Source organism: Solea solea, chromosome 18, assembly GCF_958295425.1.
Source record: "Solea solea chromosome 18, fSolSol10.1, whole genome shotgun sequence".
Lineage (NCBI taxonomy): Eukaryota > Metazoa > Chordata > Actinopteri > Pleuronectiformes > Soleidae > Solea > Solea solea.
Genome location: NC_081151.1, coordinates 20,099,310 through 20,123,424, shown reverse-complemented (window position 1 = coordinate 20,123,424; position 24,115 = coordinate 20,099,310). Strand labels below are relative to the sequence as shown.

At 42.2% G+C, this 24,115-nt stretch overlaps 1 long non-coding RNA gene across 1 annotated transcript in view; it reads right to left on the bottom strand.

Annotated features, from left to right (window-relative positions):
* LOC131444565 (uncharacterized) overlaps positions 1 to 24,115 on the bottom strand; it is a 171,127-nt gene that overhangs the window by 88,801 nt on the left and 58,211 nt on the right. The window contains exon 5 of the long non-coding RNA XR_009233742.1: positions 2,318 to 2,537. This is a non-coding gene — a long non-coding RNA (uncharacterized LOC131444565). The remainder of the gene's footprint in view (positions 1 to 2,317; positions 2,538 to 24,115) is intronic.

Sequence of the window (24,115 nt, the reverse complement as noted above, 5' to 3'; positions counted from 1 at the left end):
CCAGGTTGTTTTCCTCTAACCTCTGCCTGTCCAAAGTCAAAGCCTTGGGGAGCTCTAACTCTTGAAAAGGTGTGGATGTTGCTGGTAATGGATTATTGCACTGGGAGAAGTAGGGTATTCTAAGGCTACGTTTTTGAGCACACACTCTTTGTCATGTCACACAGTCGTGCAAAAAAAAAAAGGCAGTCAGCTCACTGAGACAATTCACTTTTATCCTTTTATGATGCTCTGTGTCTTTTTTTTTCCAGGGGTGAGCAATTTGCTCTGAATCCCATCAGAGTTTTGCAATGGGTGTGGGCACAGGGGGGAGGAGGAGGAGGAGAGGTGGAATGAGTAGCCCGAGGCTCACGAGGGTGATGGAGGGCAGCAGAGAGAGGAGAGGGTGAGAGTATGCATTCAGATTGGGAATTCATTTGCCATTCTCAGGCCCAGTCATACTTCAAGAGGCTTAGGAGAGACATGGAGAAGGGGAGAGATGGGGCCTCTGATGTGGAATGACATGCTTGATGATAGAAGCGGGGGGGGGGGGGGGGGGATGAGAGAGGGACCACTATGAATCACAGTGATAGAGGAAGACTGAGACCACCACTTTGCAATAGGGAGAGAGAGAGATGAGAAAAAAGATGGACGGGTTTGAGCTGCTGTCCTACGGGTCGATGCTGCAGTCGAGGCCACAGCAGTGCTGCCTGATGGATCCGAGTCCCTGGGGAGCCTGCCCTGTTTTCCATCTCTTCATTTCCCCCCCCCCAGCCCCCCTTCCCCCACAACACCTTCACAATGATTCACACCCACTCACCATGTTAAATTATCGCTGCAGTCCCTTGGAGAGCTCCACCACTCTCCCTCCATCTTCAGTTATCATCAAACAAGTATATGAGCTGAGACCGGCGCCTGATTGCATTGAAGAGCCCAGCTCAGCAGTTTTTATGAGATGATGTGCATTTGTTCGCACACTCGAACTCACACACCACTGGCTTTGATGGCACTTTTGCAGGAAGAGTTTTCCATCTTAAAATGCTTGAGTGTTTACAAGTGATGACGCACGGTCGATTTAGTGGAGGGCAGTGCAATTCCACGGGCAGGACACTATAAATGTTGATTAGACGAAGGTTGAGTGGAGTATCTAATCATCGAGGACCCACTGGTGCTCTTTTCCCGCGACTCGTATATCATGTGGCCTCACTGGAAGAGAGCAGGGCGACAATTCTAGCACGCGTGTGCGTTCACAAACAAGACGACGGGCAAACAGCTCTGATTATAATAGACGTATAAAGGTTACGACACGTCAGGCAGGTTTATGTCCCGACTTCCTGATAACCGTTGTAAATGGTTAGTCATCAGTGGATGAAGGATTTTGCTGATTTTGTGAGATCCACACTTCTTTCTAATCAATATGCTGCCATCCAGAAATTTAAGAGATTATTTTCTTCGCATGGCATTTTGTTTTTAAGAATGATCACCTCTAGGTGGAAAGTTTCAGCCTCAAAAATCTGTTTCGTGAAGTCACCGTGACCTCGAACTTTGAGACTGAAAGGCATCACAAACCGGCGAACAGATTCCAATAAAATCCGCACAAGTATTATTTATGGTCCCAGAGGATTATCCTACACACCCAGGACGTTTCCATGCACAGTTATGTCGAGCCTGAGAGTCTTCCAACTGACAATGAACATGAATAAAATATTAAATTCATTAAGGTGACGGCATAAAATCATTCTCCTTGATAAAAGAACAAATGTACTGGCAGCTTCTTCTATATTCCCAGGTTTAAGAACTGTGGTACACACGCAGAGCTCCCAGACCAGCTATAGTCCGACTATAGTCCGTAAGTCGACTCCTGATTGTATGATCTGAATGTGTTGGTCCAAGTTTGAGAAAATGTGATCCAGTGCAATTTCAGATAGACGTAGTCCAGTATTATTAAACTAATCGCCACCTATTTTGATAATTGGTTTATCGGTATGAAGCTTTTTTCATGATTACAACAAGATTGCTGATGGTTTTAAAAATGTACTCTATCAATAGTCTGAAGTTGAATTGATCCAATATTTATTTTTCTTTTAATGTGAGAACATTAAACAAACACATTGTGTTGCCTTGTTGTTGAAGCAGGAGTCTTCAACATCCCAAATAAAATAAAATGAAAACCCTTACTATCTGTTTTGCAAAATTATGTTTTTTTTTGTAATTTGGGTGCGAGAACACAAACACAGAACACCCCCCACCACCACCACCCGCTGTGCCCTCACACTGTCACACATGCAGTGGGGATGATTTGGCATGTACTGGTCTCATGATTAAAGTGTACTGCACTCACCTGCCCAAGTCCAATCAGGCCCTGCGCTGATTGCAGCAGCTTGCTGGAGACAAGAGATGGTTCAGGGGGTTGGGGGGGGCTTCTTTTGCTGGTAAAGTGACACTGTGGTGAAGCCATGGCATGGCGACAGGGGGCTGCGGCCCCGGGGAGAATCCGGCTCCACTCTCCACTCCTCTCTGGCCAGACGGGGTGAATCAATCATCTCCAAAGATGTCAGCATCTGCCCAAGCAATTTCAGATTGGAATAAATGGCAGATGGGGATGTTGTTCCCTCTGTTTAATCAGTTCCACCAAATGTGGTTTTATCTCTTATAAAATGAAACCATCTGTAGCACGTAGGTGTAAGGATCAAGTGAGGGAGGACGAAGGGAGAGGGTGACAGAGGGAGAGAGGAGTGTGTGTGTGTATAGTGACGGAGGGCACAGAGAGAGAGAGAGAGACGGAACACTGTGAAACAGAAGCAGAATAGTGGGAGTGAAATAGGAAAAAAAGAAGCACTTATCCATTAAAAAGAGGGAAAATGTAATCTTACTGCAAGCTCACACCTCCACTCTAATCTCCTCTTTCTCCCTCACAGGAGTACCACCCAGGGGCCATCACCATTATATCTAGACCCATCTATTTCCTTCCCCGCCTCCAACCAGACACTGGGGCTGTAATTTGGTCCCCCTAGCCCCAGCCGAGGCGGAGACACTGCTGATAAATCCTCTTGTTTTTAACCAGGGATGATAATGTGTAAGCATTATAGCTCTCAAAGCTCTTGCTTTAGGGATCGTCTTGGTCGCACTTTACTTTTGGATGGCCTCATTCCAACGTGCAGTAAACTATGGGAAAAGTCTAAGTAGGGTACACATTAAAAAAAAGTGAGCCTCTGTGACAATCCTTTGATTACAGTTAGCTTGTGGAAAATGCACGGCGGCGGCGTTACACCCACATACACATATTTACCACAAGAGAGAGAGGGACGTATATGACTCACTATAAATGTAAAGTGTGACTGGGGTTTAATAGGATGACAAAAGTGAAGGAAAGTTGATGGAGAACAGAGGAGAGGATAAGGAATGAAGGAAAGGTGGAAGGAAAGGAGAGATACTGTAGCGTTCTTTGTCCCACTGTGTGTTCTTCACATGTTCTGGCATATAGCTGTCATTAATGAAAGTCTGACAGGGTAATTCACTGGAGAGAGAGAGACAGGCAGGGAAATTTAACACCTCCAGCGAGACATCATCACTCTTCCATCACTCATATCGGAGAAGACAAAATCTCATATGGGGAGCAAAGACGTCTTACGCGTTCGCTTACGTTAGAAAATCTATTTAACAATTTAACAACTGAACTGAAATGGAAAAATACAAAGCTGAAAAAAATGACAAAAATCACCCGTCAAAAAAAATAATAACATAAATATATATCATTTGTGGAGAGTGTTGACTGGAAGGCAGTCGACTATTTCTGGCTTGCCAACATTAGGATTACACCCCATGCCAACAACAAGTGATGGGCAAACTGTTCCTTGATCATTTTCTCAGCCAATCATCGAGCCTGATTTCTCCCACTTGGCAAAGTAATTGTAAATCTTAATTGTTTTAGATTCAGGACAATTATGATAATTTAAGTGAAACAGACAAATGCACGCAGTATGTCAGTGATATTGCGTATTACGAAAACAGTTTTCGGTGAAATGGATACAATCTCCTCACTTTTAAGTGGTTAGTTACACTGCAATTAAGTCACAATTTAACCACCTAATAGCTCTTAATTCAGTAGAAATAATGCAAAATACAATGTCCACATTTGACTTTTTTTCCTCTTGAATCAATCAGTAAAACTGGATTTAGAAAACATACAATATTACTAAAAATGTTTCTGCTTTAAGCCCTTGTAATCCTGAAGATGGTTTTGTTACCGTTCCACTAATGCCTTGTTTAAGAGGTGAAAGATCTTATTTTCAGAGAGCAGCTTTACCTTCACTGCCTCTGATTAAAAAAAAAAGAATTTCAGTTTTCATAAACTTGTGTGTCATTCATTGTTATGATACTTAAAAATATTCAGTATCTCACTATTTTAAGAGCCACAATATCTCTCAGACTTTCCCTACAGTTTAAGTCGCTGTGGAAACGTAAATGTGTCTCATGCACACATCAGCATTTGATATGCCATATTATTTTTGCTATATCGTTTTTATTTTTTAATAAAGTTTCAGCTTTGCAAGGGCAGAGGAAAAGAAAAGCCACTGCAGTATTTATTCCATAAATGTTTGAGTACATATACCCATCATAAAAGGGGTGGCAATTAAATGTTTCAGTCAGTTCTCTGTTTGGCTTTGAAAAGCACAGAATTCATTCTTCCTCCATCCTGCAAAGACCACCCCCCCCCCCCCTGTCTCGCTCTGCGATGTGACGGGATGTATTGTGCTATAAGACGGCCTCGCTATTTATCCCGGAGAAGGACTTCCTCTCATGCTGAGTGCTAAATGGACATGATGAGAGTTGGCTATATCCGGACAGAACACTTTATTTTCCTGGTCTGGCTTTATTAATTTTTAATATTAACTCGGGCTAAAACAGCTCACAGCATTAGAGAGACAAAAAAAAAAAGACGCTCCACTACGAGCAGATTGAACTGATCTTACGAGGAAAACAGAATATTTGAATAAAGGATGCAGGTGTGTATCAGTGAGGGAAGAAGAGAGAATAAATAAGTAAATCACAAAGGCTACAATTATATATCTATCTATCTATCTATCTATCTATATATATATATATATGTATATATATATACATATATAAACATTCTCCATCTCGAATAAAGAGTAGTAAGTATTTTGATGGCGTCACATGGCAATGCTAAAATATGGACTGTAAAAAAATATATATTTATCACAAATTAAATCACAGCTGCAACATCTGTCAGAGAACTCATTCAGGTCTACTGTTCTGTTTGACAGAACAGCGCGATAATAAGTCATGTGATGAGAACACACACGCCAACTGGTCCCCGAGTTAAGAGAACAAGTACTCATTTGTGTTCTTCTGTCGCCAAATAAAGCTTCGATACCTGCTGCTAGACCTCCAGACGCACGGCCTGAATAATCACCATGTAAAACCGCGTTTGCGTGTCCTTTGTGTCGACCTCGTCTGCTATTCTGTTCCTATCTTTGCAGGATTGAGGAACCAATTTGGGGCTTCGGCGTGCGGGCCTCGAGACAGCCAGGTAGGCAGGAGCACAACAGAACAGAACAGCCAGCCATACATATGGATCAGGTCGACAGGCTGAGCATTAATGGCCTCCCTGTGGAATCTAAAACACCGGCACGGGCCAGAGAGGAGCTCCTGGGGGAAATCAGAATACCAGCAGCCATTCAGGTCAGTTTGTACGTGTTTGCCGCATGTTACAGCTCCATTCACCCCCCCCTTTCCCCCCCCGCCCTCGCAGTCAGAGACACAGAGCCTTCTCTGAGGTGATTTATACTCTTGTATTTTGCATTGAGTGGCCAGCATTGTTGACCACTTTCTGGGGAACACAATTGGGTTTCTGTTGAGAATGATGTGCGGCGGTGCAAAAATGTGGTTTGGGTGAAGAGTTTAATTATGTGTTGGGGACATAGTGCTGCTGTTGAGTGCTTTACATCATATTTAATGGTAGCAGGGTATGTGCCATTTCCTGGGAAACTAAATTCAATAGTATGGAGGAGGGAGTAGTGTTGACACATTGAGCCAGGATGGATAATTATTAATAAATCAATCTAGAGGTGCTTTATTGTACTACCAAATATTTGAATTATGCAAAGTAGGTAACACTTTGAGTGCCGATTATTCCCCTGCATCAGCATGAGAAACTTCATGACCTGCTCATGCTATTGTTATTACTCTTGCCAGCGATGTCTTCATCATATAAAGCCAATGACTCGGTTGCAAAACTTTCAGGCTTAATCGTCTGAAGTCATTCTGTGACGAGCCGGGGACTCGCTGACTCAAGATATAAAACGGTGCCTCATAACGCAACTCTGGAAATGTTTTGAATATCGCAGAGACGGTGGAGTTTCTTGCCCCGACATACAGTACGATCTTATCAAGATGACTTTCATTTTCAGCCAACGACAATGTGTTTATGTCAGAGTTAACAAACCCATCTCACAGCCCATCAAAAGTGGTGGTGTTCCGGGGAGAACAAAGAGGTTTATGTGCTCTACTTTCAGAATGCTGACAATGTGACTGTCACACGCGGGACTTGTGACTTTGCTCAAGTGCCGTTCCCTCCCACAAGCCCCGTCATATCAATACTGCCTATGTCCTCGCCGCGGAAGTTTTTCTAAGCTCGGGTTTGTGTCGACGGCAAGACATTTTGTGGACAGCTCAGCATTTCTGTGGTCTGCCAGAGGAATACTTGAAAAACCATGATGGCATTGTTACAGTGAATGAAAGAGATTTGGATGAGATTACATTTTAGTGTACAAAAAAAGGCCTATAGAGCTCCAGCAGCTGAGGTCACAACACCCTCTGGCTGGAAACAATGCTGTTCACCTCTATAGACGTATATACTAGACAACACATATAAATCGGGCAATATGTCAGACAACTTGTCTCTTCGCCGGCTGTTTTGATCATAAAAGTGAAGATGGTGGATCGCTCTGGGATGCCAAAACAGTCGAGAGAGCATTTTACCGCATCCAGAAAGACAGCGGAGGTGAAACGCTGCAATGAAACGTCCTCTCCACCTATTTCCAAATGTGGAGGCATTATAGGGATCAGATTTATTCAGTCTGTCAAGTCTGGCTCTATAAAACCCTAGGGAACACAGTACAGTATGAGTGTAACTGTGTCAAAACAAACAAAAACACACTCATCCTCATGTATGACACAAAATAATACATTATTGTGTGTCATATACTTCATTGTCCCCGTTGGGAAACTCGTTTGGGGTTCTGAAAGCTACACATAATCGCAGTTAATAATTATATATAATTAATTAAGGAGAGGGAAAAAACGTTTCTTGTGGACCTCACTGCTACACTATGAAAAAAAATATTCTCAATTTTACCCAGTGGATGGGCACGAAAGAAGCTGTTAATGACGACTTCCATTTAGTAATCAAGCAGATCTATAACTGAGAGGACAGAATTTAAAAATAAATTCAGATTTAGGAGCATAACGCCCCCTTAACTGCATATCTTACACAGTACACATGCATAATTAACACACAATCCTGCAGCCTCGAGTACAGATATGGATATAAGGGCATTAGGGATGGAGCCAGATGAGTTAGAATGTTAATTTAAGTGTTGTTTTTTTAATTTAATTCACTACTGAAAGCTGCTCTCTGCAAAAGCAGCTAAAAGGTTAATTTGGCTCAAGGCAATGTTTTTTTTTGCTTTTGTTGTCCAACTTCAGAAGAGAGGTCAGGTTTGTGAACACCGGTGGAGTTACAGCGATAAATAAACACAAGTTATGAGCAGACGAGATGATGCTCTGCACCGATAAATGTGAACGGGCGAGTGTGTGTGTGTGTGTGAGAGAGAAAAAGAGAGCACGCCCACACCTCTTTGACTTAACACATTGATAGACTGCAACTGGTCACCCGTATTCTCTCTCCTCACTCTCCATCCATCCATCCACACCCATCACCATGCTTCTTTGCTCATGTCGTCATTGCTGCCCAGCTCATGCTTGTGTGTACGTTTGGATGTGTGTCTCTGCCATAGATGAGGCAGGGATGCTTATGTCTTGACGTGGCAGCGGTAGCGGTAGCAGTAGTAGCAGCAGCAGCAGCAGCCTGTGGAAACAAAGGCAGGGTGATTTATAGCCCCGTACTGAGAGCATAAATCACACCTGCAGCGCCGCGCCTTTAAACGCCCTGCATCCTGACAGCATTTACCTTTTATAAATGATTGGGCTGAACCTCCCATGGAGCCCGAGACCACAAAGCTCACTCACTCCCCATCTAACTCTTCCTTTGTTTCACCTCTCGCTCTACCTCCCTCCGTCTCATTTCAATTTTCTCTCTCTATCTATCTCACACATCATTCTGTCTCCCTGCTCCCGCATCTGTCTGCTTTTGTCTTCTCTGTCTCCCGTCTAAATTTTTGCCCTCCTCCTTCTCCTCCACTCCATCCTCCTCCCTCCTATCTGTCCCAACCATGGTCTCCTATTCTCCATTTGCAGGGTTGTGATGGGGTGCTCCCGGCGGCGACTCGCACCGCGCTCACCCAGTGTCAACGTCTGTAGGGGATATATAGCTAAAGCTGCTTAAAAGGGCGACGGCGCCGCCACTGCCGCCGCATCCGCAGCCGTTAAGGAAATGAATGTGTCAGTCTTGGTCCTATCTGCCTTCCTCATGACCACATTTGTGTGAGGCAAATACATAAGGAGGGGGAGGTGTTGTGGAAATAAACACACACACACACACACACACACACATAATACCACACCTGTGTATCATGGCGGGAGTGTGAGACAGGGAATACACAGCTCCAGCTGCAGGAGTGTGGCTACAGATAAAGGTGACGTCTTGAGGCCATTACTTATCCAGCACAGCAGCAAAGGTTTGCAGATATTATACCTGCTGTCTCCACATAATAGCTCTGGGTTGGGAGCCACACGTGCAGACTTGGATATATATATATATATATATATATATATATATATACACACACACACACACACACACACAGAGACACACAGACACACACAACAGGGTGCACACCCACACAAACAAACAAAAAATCAGAGTACACAGACAGGCCAACACAAATTCAGGCACGCAAATTTATACACATACTAACCGCTAAATCACAAATGTACACAGGTGCACAGGCGCACTGTGTGATACCTCAGCTCGCCGAGTTAAAACAGATGAAAGAGCTGGTAAATGAAATCTGACTCAACAGTTTAAAATGCAGCACTGCCGCACTGCCAGCGTCGGTGCAACAAAATGACAATATTTCTCAGCGCTGCCGCAGACAACAGGCAACAGCAGCACCGCAAATAAGGAATTGTTTTGAAGATCTTTCTTTCCCCCGTGGGTACATACTGTACAGTAATGAAGCCTGGTATCGACGTGTGAGAAGGAAGTGTGAATTACTTTAATTCCATTTATAAATAAAGCTTCATTTTGTCTATATTTGATTGGGACATTAGGTTCTCACTGTCAGAGTTATGGCATCGTAAAAATACTCATGTGAAATGTCTTCGCACGCCAGTGACAGCCTGAAAAATCGTCCAAAGTAAGACATATATACTGCCCGTTTAATCCCTTTCTACTTAACTAATAAAGCAATAAACTACACGGAGGACACATTCAAACCGGTGTTATGTTGCTGCTCTTGTAGTCTAGTCATTCTTTAAACTGATTAATTTCTATATATACATACACACACACACATATATATATATATATCATATAAACGACGGTTGACTAAACTAGGTGAATCATTTGTTTTTCCACCACACATATTCCTTTTCAAACGCTTTCTGCAACTCTTAAGTGGAAACTAAATCAACAACAAACTTCTACCTTCAACTGAAACTATCATGTCTGCTTTAAAAAAAAAAGTAAACAACCTACAGCTTGCACAGTGGATTCATACCATCCATGCATTAGCGCTTCATTTAGTCCCAATTCCATCTGTTAAATCCTTATACACTTGATCTTCTCTCTCTCAACGCAGGGTTCTCATACAGTTCCAACTTTTTCATGGCAGCAAATACAAAAGAGGGACCCGGACAGACAAGATGAATCGAAACCCAGCCAGTCATTTCAGCTCCAGTTTGAATGTGACAGTTGTTCTTTGTATTTGCGTTGGACAGTCTACAGTGGAAACGAGAAATGCCCTGCAAATGTGAGCCATTACGCTGCCAGGATGCCAGTTGTTCTACCGTAACCGAGCAGGAGCCTGTGTCTGAGTGTGTGCAGAGAATAAATACCACACTTGCAGAGAGTGAAGCTCTGCACACATCCTCAAGGTATGAAGAGAATTTTCTATTTTTTTTAATATGTGACAGATTATTTTAATAATCATTTATTGGAAGTGGCTGTACATGGATTAATGAATTAGTGAGGACATAATTTAAGGGCTTTACGTTGTTGGCAGAACGACCCGTTTATTGACATTAACTGTTGAGACGAAGGATGATGCATGGCTTGTCAAGGAAGTCAGCGAAAGATTGGCAGTTGTGACTTTTTTTCGCCTTTGTGAAACTTATGAACGGATATGACTCACTCTCTTAATGTAGGATTTTAACCTTCAAATAATGTCACCAAGATTATTTTTGATGGCACATCAACAGGGTGAATGGCACCTCTGTCACAGCCTGAGCAGGTTTATCTATAAATTCATTTATAAATCAAGTCATTTAAACAATGTGCATACAATGAGCAATAGATTATATAAGCCAGGTTGAAATGCAAAATAAAGCACTATCTTTCTTTTTTCGGCACGGCACACTTTTGTATTATATGATATTACCTGGTACCTTTTTCACTGGAAGAGTCATGAGCTCGACGTCCAACATAAGAATGAAACCGAACAATGCCGAGCTGTAGGTCAGTTAAAAAGACTTAAAACTCCTCATTGATCTCCAACATTGATGGAAATGTCTAAAATCTCAGTATTTAACAGAAGCCGGCGATCGCGAGCAGCGAGCCGCATCACGACCCCTGCCATTGTATTTGAGTTCAATGTCCGTGCTCCGGTCATGCAGGAAGTACTGAACGATTCTGTCAACAAATCTTTTTAATGATCTGATTCTAATGATTCAGTACACTAAAACAACTCATTTACAAGTCACTAGTTTTTGTGTCTTGTATAAAACAGCAGTTTTGTTCAGCCGTGCAGTGATGAGGAGGTACTATATTGTAATGGAAAACCAACCAAACTGTGTAGAGTACTATGTAATGGAAAAGTGCCATCATGTGCATGTTACTACTGTGCAATGACACTTTTAACAAGCAACACCATTTACCAACCGTGTGGGGAACCCGAGAGCAAATCCTGCATTGTGTTACTTAAAACAAACTCAGCCATTCCTTCCCTGTGAGAAAAAGCTAAGAGGCTAATGCTTAGCATGACCTCTGTTGGTCTTACATTGAGGCCTTGTGTGTAGCAGATCCGACCTCTGTGTTGCAAACTACACCTCAACACTGAGCAGGGCATCCATTCACCTGGACCTAACCTCGCTCTGTCTGAGGCAATGGTCCATATTGTTTAACGTAGCCACGCACACACAAACACACACACACACCACCTCCACTGTTTGCTGCCCTGGATTAATTGGTGTGATTGTTGCCCTAGGCTATGGCACGTTCTGTTTGAGATTTCAAGCCTTGCAGTCACTAGTGCATACAAGGCATTCAGATGGTATTAATTAACTATTCATAGCAGTCTAGCTCTCTGCCTGAGGTATGCGTTGACCACATCGCCGGCGCCTAAAGAAATATCTCCTTTTATAGTTGGTAAAGGCTGCACATCACCTTCTTGAGTAAAGGTTTAAGTCGTGGAGCCATGCTGTCAAATCAACGTCAACTTTGCCCAGTCTGGCACAAACATTTGCACAAATTACTTTTTTTTTTTTTAGGAGTAGGGGGGCCATGAACGGTTGCCATGTTCTGTCAGAATGATTGCTTGACAATTTTTGCGTTGCCAAAGTATTATAAAACAGTGCTGCCCAGCTAGCAGCACAAAATGTTCAATGGTAAACGTAGCATGAAAGGTATGAAAAGATAACTCTTTGATGGTTGACTCTGATTTGAGCGAAGGGCACCAGCTCTCATTTAATGAGGTGGTTTTGCCTTGAGATTACAAAAATGCAACTAGTAAATCAAACACCGAATATCCAGTGCCAGGTTTGTAAGTTACACTTTGATGACTGAGTCACAACACCTCATCTGTCAAGGAGAAGCTCTGCTTAAATCACTTTAAGGAGTATCTGGTCCATCAGGCAAGAGAGTTGGGCCACGCCTGAGGTGAGGCTGCCCTAATATAAAACTCTTTTAACCATTAGTGGAAAGAATTAAAAGGGCTGAACTATCAGCCTTCAGGGCCCATCAAACATGCCTGCCGTGCCATGCGGCGCTGATTTTTTAGGGCACGCTAACAGCGTGTGCCCTAAGATGTCAGGTCATCTCAACCTGTGCCATGTCGGTCGGAGATCTCATGGCTTGAGAGAAATAGCACGGCTGCTCTGCAACCCCAGAATAAACTTCGCTGATAAGCAGCAGAAGTTGCTGCCAAATGTTGAAATATTAAAAAAAAAAAAAAAAAAAAAACTGTGCACACAGTATGTACAATCACACACACACATCACTACTGCAATAGCACAATATTTGTTTGATATTGTTGACTGTTTACAATGAGTTCCACCTCCTCCTCCTCCTCCTCAAGCTGCACCTGCTGAATCCTCCAGCCCCTCGCTATAGCTGGTATATGTTAGATGGCTCGACATCACGAGTCAGGAAATATATAAATAAATATAAACACTGGCTGGAACATGTTTTCTCCCTCCCTCCCTCCCTCCCATCCCATCCCTCCTCTCCCCTACACTGAGAAGTAATGAGGGGCTACCTGTAATTACAAGCAGCTGCTGTCTTCCCTGACGAACGCTAATTGCCAATAATGATTTTGGAGAGCTGTAAAAATTCACCGGCTGACGCTCTCTCTCCCTCTGTCTCACTTGCTCCCTCTCTCTTTTTCTCCCTCTCTCTTTGGCTTGCAGAAGCAAAGAAAGAGAATTAAGGAGAAAGAGAGAGAGAGAGAGAGAGAGAGAGAGGAGGAAGAGGAACCGGTGGGTTTATTCTCTACCTGCCTGTGTCACAGTCGGGAGTGCAGTTGGCTAATTTCTGTTGCTGACATATCAGAACCCTCAGTCGCCTGTTTGACAACTCTCTCTCTCTCTCTCTATCCGTCTCCCTCACTCTCGCTCACCTGTTTGCCATCTCCTTCACGGGCTGATAACAGCTTTATTAGAGCTATAATGTGCAGGTGGAAGTTTAAAGGTCCCGCGTGAACACGGCGAGGGACGGAGCAAAGTGTAGACGGGAAGGCTTCCGAGTGAGTGAGCGGGTGAGGTGCCTAATAAGCCACGTGAATAATTAAAAAACAACCACGCCGCTAATTAATGCTCGCGTTCGGTTGCGCGCCGCAATGGAGACGGCGTCGGCATGCGAGAGTTTGTCGCAGGGAAATTGAATTAGCTCCAAAATAAGGGAGCGGTGGCGGGGGAGCGGCATGTCCCATAATGTGAGCTTAAATATTGCGAAAAATAATTTCATAGGCAATATCATTTTTTTTTAAATCCTCTTCAGTTCAATATTCATTATGTAATAAATTCAAAATGAGTTGGCGCATTACAACATTAAGGGACCGGTGTATAGAAGTGAGTGGCATCTAGAAAGGAAGGAAAAATAAAAAGTTGATGAAACAAGAAGGCAATGAAAACACAACAGGTCTTAATTTTCAGGTGATCATCAACATAGTCCATGTTGATTATAAATTGGATAAAATAGTTTCATTTTATCCAATTTCTGCAAACAGCTTCCCCCCTAAAACAACCTATTCTGATGAAAGGCTGGGAACTTGTTTCCAACATGTACTATTATTTTGTTTAATTTATAGCGAGCACACACCAATCAAATATTGCTATTAAAATACAGCAATTTACTAACAGTGTTGTTTCAAATTTAACTTGAAAATTATATTATTGTTCAGGCCTAATGTGAGCTGGTGTTATAACACATTTTTACTGATATTCTGATTTCAATAAAGCAGAGTAAAGCACACAGTCATCCTGTCCTTTGCAGATCCATGACTGTGGAGCACCGTGTTATTAAGACTCAGACCATGCAACACAATCGTCTCATTTTGATTCATCCCTCTTTTTTCTTTGATTGAATGAGCCTGAAAATCGGAAGCTTTCCATTTGGGGCGGAGGGAGGAGAAAGGAGGAAATAGCACAAATCTACACTTGCCATTTTTATCTACTCTGGAATTAAGTGTCGTCACAAAGATAACAGTTCGGTATCAGAGTGAACAAACACGTTGACGGGGCTGCACCACTGCGAGAGTCCACACATCAAAGAGTCTGCCCGTCACTTTTACAGCAGACCAACCTTCCGACCTCTGAACTGTTATCAAAGACATTATAAAAGGTGAAGGGAAAAAAATCTGGGTTCCCACCATTCAGGAGATATAGACGCTCCTCTGAGAGTAATAAAGTAAACAAAGTACGCAATCACTGAATCTCTTTTATCTCAATGCCTCCAATCTATCTTGAGGCCAATAAGCTAATGCCTTTACCCTTTTATGTTTCTCCAAAGACATGTTTTTTGCGTGATACAGATTTACAGACAATGACCCCGATACAATTACTCTGATAGTCGACATTTGAGTCCTTTCTTTGAGCACAAAGGGCATAAAAACCCTAGTTTTCATTTGATTTAATTGTATATTATAAGTGATGAGTAAAAAAACACAACAATGAAAACATGTGAGTATTAACTATAAGAATTCAATTCAATTTAATTTAACAGGCAAAACACAGAATAAAACAGGTTTGACTGTAGTAAAAGTGTCATTTGAAATTTATGTGAAAATTGCAGCCCAGAAAATGTTGTTTTTTTGCTCACAAAAATGATATTATACGACTAGACTACTATGCATCTAATATTTGAATTGCTTATATTATTTTTATGTCATCAGGACTTTTAGTATTTACTATAGAGCAGCAACTACCTATTAATCTGTCGATTATTTTCTCAATCAATCGAGTAATCGTTTGGTCAATAAGATGTCAGAAAACATGAAAAATGTTGATTAGTGTTTGTCAAACCTGGAAATGATGATGTTCTCGAAAGTCTTGATTTGTCTACAAACCAAAATTATTCAGTTTTAAGGATTTCTTTGTAATACGGAGCAAAGAAACCAGAAAATATACACATTTGAGAAGCTAAAACAATCAGAAATCTTGTTTTAATCATGAAAAAAGCCTCAAATTGATAATAAAAATAGTTGACAATTAATTTAGTAATCGATTAATAATCGATTAATCGAGTAATTGTTTCAGCTCTAATTTACTGGCACTATTTCTTCCAACATTATTGTACAATTTAATATTTGTGGTATTTGTTTTTGATTTTGTGTGTGTGTGTTTCTTTTATCTACTGCTCAAAATGTAAAAACACAAAATAACTTCATCCAAAATCAGGCTGAAAGTGAAAGAAAGAAAGATGTTTTCTTTAAATCAAATATGAGCATGGACTTTTCTCTGTGGGCTAAAGGGAAAATGAGCGCCTTCAGTTAATCACGAGTAGCTCATCAATGACGATGATTCACTCCGTGCTTTGATCAAGAGCTGCTGGCTTTTATGGTCCTGTGTGGTTGTGTAAGAGACCTTTGAACACTCTGAACTGTGGGAACCTCTCGCAATAAAAAAAAAAAAAGTGTTTAAACACCATTTTATCTTGGCCGCCTTGAATAGCTTACATGTTTATTGTTGTACATTCATTACTCTGTAATTATTATAGGACTGTGAGTTTCATCTCTGTGGGAAAACTGTCATGACATGGCTACATATTGACGCCGTAATCCACGGAGAGATTCTTTTTATGACATTTTTATGTCAAAAGCAGAAAAGAATATTACTTTGAGCTTTTGGGAGGCAATAAAATAATATGATATCACACGGTTTGATTGTTTTTTTTCTCTTTTTTTCATGGTACAATACCCAGCGGCTGTTTGCAACTTTCTACCTCCATGTTCTCGTTGATTAACAGGGAGGCAACCTGGAAAAAGCTGCGTGCAGTGATTTCATTGCTTGGAGAGCTGAGGAGGGTTGCCTCCTTCGAATCCACTGATGTCATGACAGCGAAGAACACATTCTCACACATGCTGCTAAAAGGCACTTGTAAGTTACAGTCTTCTTTTGAACATCATTTATCAAATTTGACCCTAGCAAGAAAAACATTGTTGTAAATAGTGCTGTCAAACAATTGAAATATTTAATCGCGATGTCATAGTTAACCTGCGCTTAAATGCAATTAATCGCACATTTTTATCTATTCTAAATGTCCCTTCATTTCTTTTTGTCTCATTATTTGTTCTCATTTTAATGCTCTTATCAACATAGAAAAGTGGATCGGCTTGCTTTGTGCAAATGTTTTTTTTATAGAGACAATATCTCCAAAAAGAACGTTAATCTTGCGACAAAAAAATTGACGCTGTTAAAACAGGTTTGCGTTAACGCCGTTAATAACACGTTTAACTAACAGCACTAGTTAATAAAAATAGAAACTTACAACTGTACCGTAAACTTCATTTATGCAAAACTCTCGACAGGCTGAACTAGTTTAGGCATTTCCCCCCAAAGTCGACTACTTTAGATGTGAATATGGTGGGTGATATTTGGTATGTAATAGGAGGCCTGCAGCCTTTCCCTCTCAGTGAGCAGTAAGGGCCTGTCTTCCCGATAATACCACGCAAGGATAACTGAGTGAGACGCTATCAGATACTGAAACCAGCAGGCTTAAGGGAAATGAAATTTATTTGGAGGCAAGAGAGAGTGAGGGCGGCAAAGGATAATTGAAACGGGGAGCGTTCACTTGGAAGGAGAAATTGAGATGTTGTCACTAAGTCCTCCTTATCATCATCGGGGCCACTGTGCAAAAGCAATTAGAGAGTCAAAAAAAGGAAACCGGGGAGTTATGCAGACTCCAGGAGAGCAGAACGCAAGTCAACAAGGTGCTCACAAAAACACACACACACACACACACACACACACACACACACACAAAAAGAAGAGGTTTGAAGTGACAGATTGTACTCATTTGTTTTTCCCAGGTATGTTTCAGTCTCCGATTTGAAATTACAACGCAGGCAACAGTTCATTACGGGGCCATCAGTTATTCATTAAAGTCAGACAGAAATGTATTTTGTGACGATAATTATTGTTGCAAAGGCGGCGCGGGCGTGTCTCAACACGTGTGCAGCGCTTAAAATGAATTCACCTTGTGTGTGTGTGTGTGTGTGTGTGTGTGCACGTTTTTTCATGACTGATATTTGCAATGCGAGCGGCCCACGATGTGATTTCACTTTCACGGTTAAAAATAACAATTGGCTGAAATAAAGTATGTACCACATTATCTACAATGATGGCAGGAGGCCATCGCTAGTTGCTCTGACTGTGGTACCATATGACAGACTGCGGGTGGAACTTCCATTACTCTTGTTTTATTTTAGACAGAAATGATGGTATAGAAAATAATAAGAAAAGTGATGGTTAAATTTGCTTTGATTTTCGTTTTTTTAGTTTACTATCAAATCTCTGTCACATGTAGAGGATATTTCTTGATTAACCTTGGCTAAATAAACTACACAAATTGCAACTGAGCTCCAAAAAATACAGACATTATTAAGCCATTTTTTTCCCTCACAATGAAAAAAGAAAACAATGACAAGGCTTTTATAATTTCACATATTCCCATGTCTGTTTTTCATTGAAGCTCTGGCATACCTCGGTAAGCTAAATCTTGTCATTTCCTTTCTCCAAATTGAATTTCTAAGGGGATTTAAATGGGCCAACTATGAATGATGCCATGGGCGAGAATACTCAAATTACCAACAATGTGGAGAAAAATGGGTCTGAAAGCAGACAAGAGGCACCAGGGGGTTTGAGGATGTGGGTAGACTGATGCACTTTCACAGACAATTCATCAAAAGTCTGTTATTCTCCCCTCTCCACGTAGGCCGGACACTTCTTTCTCCTTCATACTAGTTGAATCAACCTGTCTGTTGACCCCCTTCTGTAAGAGAATGACCGTCATTCCACTAGTCACACAGATTTCTTTTTTTTCTTTACTTTGACTCAAAGGCTCATTAGAAAAAGACGGCGAGAAGAGGCATAATGAGGCACTGCTAAGAAATTTTAAAAAGCTTAGATAAATTAAAAAAAGACGATTGGGTGGAAAATAAGCATGCGGATGATAAAGAAAAAACTGGAATGAGAAACAACAGTCAGAGAGAAACATGAACAAGGGATTGGGTGAGAGGAGAAGAGCAGAATGGTGGTGGCTCAGTGGGGGGGCCCATAGTAATGAACAGGTGGTGGGGGGAAGAGAAGGTTAAGCCTGTTTCTGTGGGTGTCGCTGGAACCCACCCCGTGCTGTGTGGACAGATGTGTGGATGGACCACTAGCTAACTCTCCCTCCCCTCCTACATGGCCAGTGTTGCCAAAGCCCACTAGCCTGTGCTCAAAAACTCACTCATCTATCCGCCTTTGTTCTTTGTTATTTTTGGATTCGGACGCGGCAGAGAAAATTGTCTCTCTCTGAGGAAAATCACGTTTTCCCGTCTCCCCGTCTCGTTAGCTTCTGTCCATGTACGACGCACAATAATGTGACATTTGGGAATGCGGCGATGTTTGGTTTTGTTGTTGCAATGCAGCTTTGGATCTTGTCTGCCTGTGGCATATAGAAAGAAAGATTAGGAGTGTTAGTTGCTTCTGTTTGAAAAGCCAGGTGGCTAAGGGAGCCCCAGACAGGTACTATTCTAATGAACACACAGGCTTATACTGTTGTTGCTTCAGGCCTGTTGACAACCAGAGAGGAACAGGATGTTGTCACTCAGACCTTCCACTGGGTGTGTGTGCGTTTCTCACAAGTGAGTTGTTTGACTGAGGGCTGTATGTGACAGGTGTTTCCTTGTTTGTCTACGAGACTGGTTTTTATGTCGTCAGCTCAAAGGCAATGATTTATAATTTACCAATAACAAACCCATTGGAGAGAACAGTTCAAACTCTCTTGACAATCTAAGTAATCAAACTGTCATTTAGGTCTAAAGGCATTCTCTGCTGTAGAGTGGAGAGGGCTGAGAAAACTGCGGAGTGGAAAGGATGTGTGTTTGTGTGTCTTTCTGCGTGGAAATCACCTGTGTTGGCACATCAGAGTCTGTATTTTGTCAGTGCATAGAGATCTGCTCTGCACCTGTTGTCAGACACAAACACACACACACACACACACACAAGACACTAACACACACACACACACCAGATGAAAATCAGTTGACAGCATGGCCAGCTTCATAAGATGTGCCCACTCCTGTTCCGTTCATTAACGTCCAACCGAAGGCGGCTGGCCCAGGTCCTGCTGCTAAAGTCCCACTCGGTTAAAAAGCACCCCCACAAAGCAAACAGAAAACAGAAAAACCAGAGAGAGAGAGAGAGAGAGAGGCAGACATGACGGGAAATAAAGACAACATTGAAACAAATTTAAGCAGAAAACTCGCAATAGCACAATTAACGCAGACAAACAAAAAATATTGTTTGTCAGTCGGAGACTGGCGGATGCAGCCATAGCCTTGGTTTGGAGGTCAGCTGGGAATTTTGGATTGGCGTCGCCTGTGTGACGCCCACGCGCTCTGCCCATTCTCCCTGGGATGCCAGCGCCACCTGCTTACATTGTGGATGGCAGCTTTGGTGCCCAGCAGGAGGGCTGGACGGACGGACTCACAGACAACATGTTTCAGCTAGTTTGTTTGGAAACCTGCAGCCACCCAGCCAGAGAGAGGAAAACTTCGGGAGAGAAGGGTGAGAGAAACAGAAACAAGGAGGAGAGCGCTCTCAAGAGTTTGCCACATTTCGCCGCGGTCTCACTGTCCGACGGCGAAGACGCGTCACAGACAGTGACCTGGAATGAATGGCAAGTCTGTTGTGAAGTGATAAAAAAAAAATCCAAATGCTGAGATTTTCTGCAGCTCATTTTTAGGAGACATTTTGGGAGACAGGTTTATCATACGGCCATGCTACACGCAGCTATATCAATCTGAAACCTACATTATCACACCTTACGCAACAATCTGACCCATAAAAGAAACCTGCTACGGTTCTGACCTATATACGCGATAGAAACAGTGGATTCCCAAAAGCCTCCCACTGAACGTGAACTCTTTCTCTACTATTGTCATTCAGGGTTAGCATCCTGGCATGACTCATGACAAGTAATATCACCCGAGAAGATATAAACATGATATAAATAACGCCGCACCCACCTTTTCCATTTTAACTTCTACGTACCTCTGCTTCGTGAGATGCGTGAGCAGAGAGGAGAGGGGGGGACGCTAAAGAAAACATATTGTGCACCCTATTTTTTATGAATTATTGGAAAGCTATTTGAAGACAGCAGCGTGTTTTTTCCCGAGGTAAAGCTAAAAAAAAGAAATGTGTGGGCAACAGCAAACGAGAGGAGTGAGTGAAGGAACTGGAGGGGAAACCACCTGCGGAGGAGCACAGAGCGCTAGGGCCAGAGGAGATAAAAGAGCGAGGTTTTGATAGCTTCCTTCAAAGCCTCTCTAAAAGGTGAAAGTATCCCGGAAGACACACACACAACCGCACACTCGCAAGAAGTAAGTTTCCGGTGTCAGAGGAGTTTCTGAGAAGGCACTCTGAACTACATCAGACTCTTTTTTAACTCAACTCTCGAACAGAACAAGACTTTCCTTTTGTTCTTGAAACAACTACCAGACAGGAAGTTGGGGCAAGAGATGAAGCTAAACTAGTTTCCTTCTTCAAAAATGGAAAGCGTCTTTCTAAGATGTCAAGGTTGTAGCACTCCTGCGCAGCAACACAGCAGCTTTCATATTTTTGGAAACAAAGAGGAAGACGGCGAAGCAATTCAAACAAATGAAATGCTTTTTCACAAGGCTCAACGTCATTTAGATCAACGCAAGAAGAGAAGAGAAGAGAAGAGAAGAGAAGAGAAGAGAAGAGAAGAGAAGAGAAGAGAAGAGAAGAGAAGAGAAGAGAAGCGAAGAGAAGAGAAGAGAGAAAATACCCCTCATTGTAAAAACACAGCCTTGATATTTATGCACACGGCTGTGCATAAATATCAAGGACTATCAATCATTAATATTCAACTGGTTGAACTGACACACACACAATCGCACAGAGCAGAAAGGTCAAAACAATCTAGCATCTGTAGACCTCAATTAAATATGGAAGATGACACTTCAGAATCTCTTGCTCAAATTCAAACATTTCATACACATTTATATCCATGGATCACAGGCGTGAGCCAGACACCACACAAACTTTGATAACGTTAATTAGAAAGGCATTATGTTGACAAATAAACGCATTATAAATAATAATTACTATTCGCCAATATTATTTATTATTAACAGGATTTAAAGGAAGGAATGTAACAAAATGTATTTGGACAGCACAATGAAATTGTCCTCTTTAAACACATTATCTATTACAACTGGAGATGGTTTACTCTATTCCTGTAGTCATATGTATACAACTATAATGTAAAAGTACAGTGAACATTGTACAAGTAAACAATAGAGGATAATATTGCAGGATCTAAAATTGCCAACACATAACCACAAACTACAAAACAATAACAGAAATAAGTGAAAACAAAAACAACATGTAGGAAGAGCTACAATTTAATAACCATGTCTGCTTCTCCCTGTCATTCTGGCCAATGGCGAATGTTAGTGGTTTCAGTCTGTCATAAATCCAAGCGGGCTATCAATGCTCTGTGGGTTTTCTTTCCCCTTCCCTCTCTCCCAAAGGCACATAGTCAAATAATGAGAAATAAACTAATGGTGGAAAAAAAAAAGCGGATCGCGAGACAGCGAGAGTGGTCACATCCACCCGACTCTGCAGGAAGTCTTCCTCCAGTCAATCATAACCTTCAGCCTACTCAGCTTCCTGTGCAGCAAATCTCATTTGCTGCTCCTGCTCCCTCACTGGTGCAACTTTAAAGGGGGACGTGGGGATAATGTGCATTATTACTTTTATCCAATGTAAGTGGGGTGGGCCAATAATTGAGCAATGTTGGAGTTTTATTGTTCCCAGCTGCTGCGATCATTACTAAACGTCAAGGAGATGCAACATTTCCTGTCGACTTAACGACAGTAATCACTTGCCTCTCCCCGTGCTCCCTTCTCCACTCACTCCACTGAGTAGTCTGCAACTCAGCCCAGCACCGCAAGGTGCAGAGACGAGGCTTCTTCATCATCTTTATTGGATTCGTCCTCCAAACCAAATCATGGTAAACACACACTGCATCATTTTCCCATATTTTCTCATATAGACTGACTGCCTGGCTGCAGCTGCTGGAATTATTAGCTAATAATAAACTTCTCCATCCGTTGTGAGAAATGTACCTGAGTGAGTTAGTGAACCTGCTGTGCTCCTGCAGTGGCTTTTAAACAAAAATACGGCTACGCTCGATGTCAGGGAGTTTGGTAACATGTTACGTCTTGCTTTTTATTTTCTCCCCACTCACTTTCTCTTTTCACTCTCCATGTGTGTCTGTCAGGCAGGTGAATGCCCTGCAGTCAACACAGCAACTGGCTGACTTTATTTTCTGAAAGTGTTTCTGGGATGGTGAAAGATTCACAGCTATCACAAGTGAAGTGAGAGAGTGAGAGAGAGAGAGAGAGAGAGAGAGACGTGTGCTTGCAGCTTAAGGAGTCTGCTGAGATAATTCCCCTTTGGGGTGAAATGACTTTTGTTCGTGTGTTCAGTTCAACAGCAGAAAAGGATTTACAGCATTTTTCATCAATGATACTAGAATGGCTTCCAAATGGTGCAACGAGCTCCCCATCGACATCCGGACAGCAGAAAGCCTCCACATCTTCCGCCGCCGACTAAAAACACATCCCTTTTACTCTACCTCGACTAAGACGACAAAAAAAAAGCACTTACTTGCAATATGTGCGACCGTGTTAGTAAATCAGTAAATTCTAGTACTAGGTCTTCCAATGTAGCACTGTATTCTGTTGTTATTGCTGTAAAGGTCGATCACTGTGTTTTCCCCCGTGTCTCTCTAATGAAATGTTTTAGTGACTTTGCAGCATTTATCAAGTTTCTTTTAACACGTAACAAACAAGTGATTCATTAAACGATAACTAGTTAATGCCTTTTAATGAAAATATGGCCCAATTAATCAATGTCCCCAATTATAACTTGGCTTGACCAATTAATTGGGCTACGTATGTTCATATATTCCCACGTGTCTCATCTTCAGGAGTGACCACAGATCCACAAGTGACTCCTGCCAACACATCTACCTGCTGGTGCCATCTCCAATGCATCTGGGCTGCTGCGGCACGGCGTACCATGCAGCGCGCCAGTAGCAGCAGTGGGTCACGTACACAGATGTCATCTCTGAAGGTGCACAAATAAGCGCTCACTTGTAAACATCCTCACTCATTCACTCAGACAAATACACAGACACACACACATGCACATATCTTTGTTTTTGCCATATGGTGCAGGGAGGCTCTCCCTCTCTCTGTCTCTGTCTGTCTCTCTCCTCACACAAACACTACTCTGCGCTCCTGCTATGTGTGTTCAGTCTAAACTTTGCCTGGCGTTTGATCTGAGACACGGATGTACTCCTGCCTGCTGCCCTGCTCCCAGCACCCGCATATGCGGTGCAAAGAGAATTATTCATTGTTTTCAGCACACAACAAAAGTGTTTGAGCACAAAGAGCAGATGCCTTCACATAGTTAATATAGCATAGCCAGCTATCTGAGCCGCACTTGTGATTGAAGGTGTCCTGTGCGTTGCCATTCTGTGACAGTGGTGTCCTTATTAAAAATACATGATGAATATTGGCCAAAAGCATGTGAATTCAGATCAAAAGGCAGCTGTGCTGTGTGACCACATTTCAAAGAATGCACCCAAACACCGCAGCCACCAGTTCAACCAAATAAACTCAATTTGATTTTAACTATGGATATATGGAAGACTTGTACGATTATCCAGAAAACATCTCCATTTTGTTCATCTGTCTCA